We start from the raw sequence: 4,833 nt of genomic DNA on the forward strand, positions 1-4,833 counted from the left end.
ATAATTTTCTTAAAAAAAAAAAAAAAAAAAAAAACCTTACAAACTACATGGAAAGAAAAGGTTAAACAAGAAAAATAGGTTACATGATAACATTTGTCATTTTGAAGCATAAAGTAAATCTTATAAATCTTCAGTTTCCTCCCAAATATTTTAGGATAATGACAGCCTGACTAATTTTTGAAAACCAGAATTCTATTTGCAACTACTTATCTGGTTGTTTTAAAAACTGAATGATTTTTACAGCATTTTTAGTTTCACAGAAAAACTGAGCAGAAAGTGCAGAGAGTTCCTATGTACCCCCTACTTACACATACACATAGCCTCCCCTCACTGTCAACATCCTGTACCGTTTGTTACAGAACCTACACTGATACATCTTGATCACCCAAGGTCCATAGTTTATATTAGGATTCACTCTCAGTGTTGTGAATTCTATGGGTTTTGACAAGTTATAATGGTATGTATCCACCATTATAATGTCATATGTAATAGTTTCACTGCTCTAAAAATCCTTTGTTTTCTACCCATTCACCCCTCCTTATATTTTTAAAAGCTAGACTGTTCCATATCTCTTATCTGCCTGATCCAGAGTTTCTCACTCAGGGACTCTGAACATTTTGGACCAATTTTTTTTAAGGGCGTATCTTGTGTACTGTGGAATGTTTAGCAGCATCCCTGGCCTCTACCCAAGCAAGAAACACTACCCATGCCAGAAACACTGCCATTCTTATTTGGGCCAGCCCCAAATGTCTCAAGATATTGTCAAATGCCCCCTGGGAGTGGGTGGCAAAACTGTCGCTTGTTATGAACCACTCGCCTAATCCAAGGCCTACTTACTACTTTCAAGATCATGTCTATATTATTCTATCACAATTTGTACAGTTAGTTATTAAATGCCAGTCAGCAGATATTTAGTTTGCATACTTTGTGCTTGGCCATAGCCTGCTAACAGCTGTTAAAAGTTTCAAGTATTAGAAGTGTTAGGACAGATAATGAGCTCTTACCATACATGTCATTATATATAAATCTATGCATGGTATCTACATTAAGCATTGAGGCATGATTAATCAAATCAGTTAAACCATCTTCATGATCTTGTGACTATTCACAGCAGCATGAACGGAAAGGGAAAATGCACTGATTGATCTTTGACTGCTTAACTGATTGGACCTGCTGTGCTGTGATCTGGTTCAGCAGTCACACGCAAGATACGGACTGTGTCCCTACAGAGAAACAGTTCTAAGTAACTAGCCAGGGAAGGTGGACTCTATGAAAATTTCTACTCCCATTCTACCTCCACCACCACATTTCCATGAAAGCAGGGAATTTTTGCCTAATTTCCATGGACAATTATCATAAATGTCTCAATCCTCCTTTCATTTAGCCTCTGTATATAGAGATGGACTAATGGGAAGCTGAAATCCTTTCTGATTCAGTCAGTTTCTCTGCTGTTCTTGTCGTTAAATTGGAATGCAAGTGAGCAAGGACAATTTGAGATTTTATTTGGAGATTTTTCTTGTAAATATTTAGGCATTAGAGCTGTCATTTAATTCATGACATAATTACCAAAAACTAAAAAGGGAATTAAAGTGGTAGGCTATGGGATATCTTAGCAAAACTAATCCTATTTGCACAATGGCCTCAAATTATGGGTTTCCTCCTTCTTGGGGGCAGACCTATTACACTCATTTTGATTTCTCCTCACTTTTGTTTGTTTGGCTTTTTATGATGTACCAAAAATAAATAAATTCAGAATCGACTCATTAAAAACAGTTTACTACATTTAATTTAGTTTTTATTTCCAAGATGCTTCTTGGAGGATATGGGGATCCTTATTCCTTGGGCTAAGTCACTTCAGTCGTGTCCGACTCTTTGCAATCTCATGAACCATAGCCCGCCAGGCTTCTCTGTCCATGGAATTCTCCAGGCAAGAATACTGGAGTGGGTTGCCTTTCCTTCTCCACCTTATTCCTTAGTTAATGGTAAAGAACCCACCTGCCAATGCAGGAGAGGTAAGGGACGTGGGTACAATCCCTGGGTCAGGAAGATCCCCTGATGGAGGGCATGGCAACCCACTCCAATATTCTTGCTTGGAGAATCCCATGAACAGAGGAGCCTGGTGGGCTACAATTCATGGGATTGCAAAGTCAGACATAACTGAAGAGTCTTACATGCATGCATGATTCCTTAGTTCTTAGACTGAATTTATACACACACACACACACACACACACACACACACATATATATATATTCCCCTTTGTGGACCTCCCAATTGATCTTCTCACTCATAAGTAACTTGTAAGATTCCTTCCAGCTCTAATTGTCTCTAATCCATTGTTTATTGTAATTAATATAGACTGGGTCACAATGCATGCTGGCACCTCAGCAAAAGGAACCAGAGGAAAGGGGTAGGAAAGAATCTTGGAGAGGGCCTAACTAAAATTTCATGACTAACTTGTTTGTAGGACTATTCCCTCAAGATTAAGTTTAGCCCATCACATGAGGTTTCAAAGATTGAGGCAAACTTTATTAAAGGCATGATCAGGTCCTGAACTTGGGGTAAGAGAAAGCAGTGGGACTAAACATTTGATGGCAAGGCCTGCTATCAGGTCATCTATCAAGATTATAGAAGGAGACCAACTAAAAGATGAAGCCATGCAGAGCAGGATCCAGCTCCTAGAAGTGACAGAGTAGAAAGGATTTCTTCGAGAATCAGTGCCCTAGCAAATCAGGTGGGAACTCGGGGAAAAGTCTAGCCTCAAACTGAGAATTATAGCTCTAAGCAGAAAACCGAGGCCAAAAACCAACCACAGAGGTTAACCCAACACTGTTGTATTGGGGAAGAGGAGGCAATTCAGTGAGCACACATCAGACATAGAGACCTTGGGTAGCAATATATATTCTATTATCCCTACTGGCAGGGTGGGATGCCTAACATCTTGCTCTCTTAGGCAGGATTTGGCTCACCAGATGTTGGAGGTAGAATACTCCTAGCCTCTGTCAGAGCAAAGCTAGGAAAGGCAGGGATTAACAGAAGGCTACCTTATATACTTCATTTCATTCAACTCTTGTATTTGCCAATGCTTAAATAGTAACAAGAACATCATACTCATTGATTGCTAACTTCTCTATGACTTTTACTTAGATCAGAATTGATTGCAACTTCCTAAGGAATTAAATGTGATCCAGCTCTGATTATGGGCTATAAGACATCTGTATATCAGTGGAATTTACACATTACACCAGTACTGACAAAATTTTTTCTGTAAAGGTCCAGATAGCACATGTTTGAGGCTTTGCTGGCCATACAGTGTCTGTCATGAATCCTTAGCTCTGTCACTGTAGAATGAAAGCAGCCATAGACAATATGTAAACAAATAGATGTGGCTCCATTCCAATAGATCTTTAGGAACCTTGAAATTTGAATTTCATAAATTTTCATGTGTCATAAAAACAATGTTTAGATTTTTTTTCAACTTAAAAATGTAAAAATCATTCTCAGCTTGTGGGCCATAGAAAAATAGGTAGCAGGTCATAGTTTGCAACTCCTGTACTAAAAGAAATTGCTTATTTAGTGAGAAGTGCATTACCTAATTCTGCTTAGCAGGACATCAACACCACAATCAGGGTCACAAAATCCCACTGATAGAATTAGCCTTGCCCCAGCTCTGATGGAAGTCAGACCACAGACAGGGAGAATATAAGAAATTCTACACATTGTCCAGTTGTCAGTCTGTTGGAAGATCCTGCTCTATTTCTACACTTTCTTCTCATAATAGTTCTCTGACATGGTGGTTGTTGATAAAGCCACTTGAGTTGCCCTCCAGTTCTTACGAACGTATTTTCCTGTATATCTGAGATTCTGCTTGGCACTCATTTCCTACAAAACTGGTGTCTGGCCATGACTGTCAACCCAAAGTCCTCCTAGAGATGGAAGTGCTGTATAGTAATCTTAGTGCTTATAGCTGGATTCCTGTGATCTTCCTGATGTTAACCCTTTATCTGCCTGAATCACCCTCCTGTGGTTGGTCCATTTCTAGTTCATCGTGACCTGACCAATCTCACCAAGCCTGACAGAGGCAGTTAGTATCATTAACAGAGCGGCACATGGGAGAAGAAGATGGAAAATACTAATCATCCAAAGACTGTCTTCTTTAAATAACTTTCATTATAACCCAAAACCAAGATGGTGCAATCTCTTTGTCATGTTCTATCCTTTAGAAAGCACAGGTGTTGAGAATTAAATTTCTTTCTGCCACAATGAATGTTCAGTTCAGTTCAGTTCAGTCACTCAGTTATGTCCGACTCTTTGTGACCCCATGAACCACAGCACGCCAGGCCTCCCCGTCCATCACCAACTCCTGGAGTCCACCCAAACCCATGTCCATTGAGTCGGTGATGCCATCTGACTATCTCATCCTCTGTCATCCCCTCCTCCTCCTGCCCTCAATCTTTCCCAGCATCACGGTCTTTTCAAATGAGTCAGCTTTTCGCATCAGGTGGCCAAAGTATTGTAGTTTCAGCTTCAACCTCAGTCCTTCCAATGAACACCCAGGATTGATCTCCTTTAGGATGGACTGGTTGGATCTCCTTGCAGTCCAAGGGACTCTCAAGAGTCTTCTCCAACACCACAGTTCAAAAGCATCAATTCTTCTGTGCTCAACTTTCTTCGTAGTCCAACTCTCATGTGTTCAATTGGAAAGTATCCACAGAAAATTCTCAGTAACTATAACAAGGTACAATAAAAAATATTTAGTTTTGGTCTTTACAATTCTAACCTTCAAGTCTCTTCATGGTTTGGGCTCATTCTTGATTAATTAAAAGCGTTGCA

The sequence above is a fragment of the Dama dama genome, chromosome X (assembly GCF_033118175.1).
Source record: "Dama dama isolate Ldn47 chromosome X, ASM3311817v1, whole genome shotgun sequence".
NCBI lineage: Eukaryota > Metazoa > Chordata > Mammalia > Artiodactyla > Cervidae > Dama > Dama dama.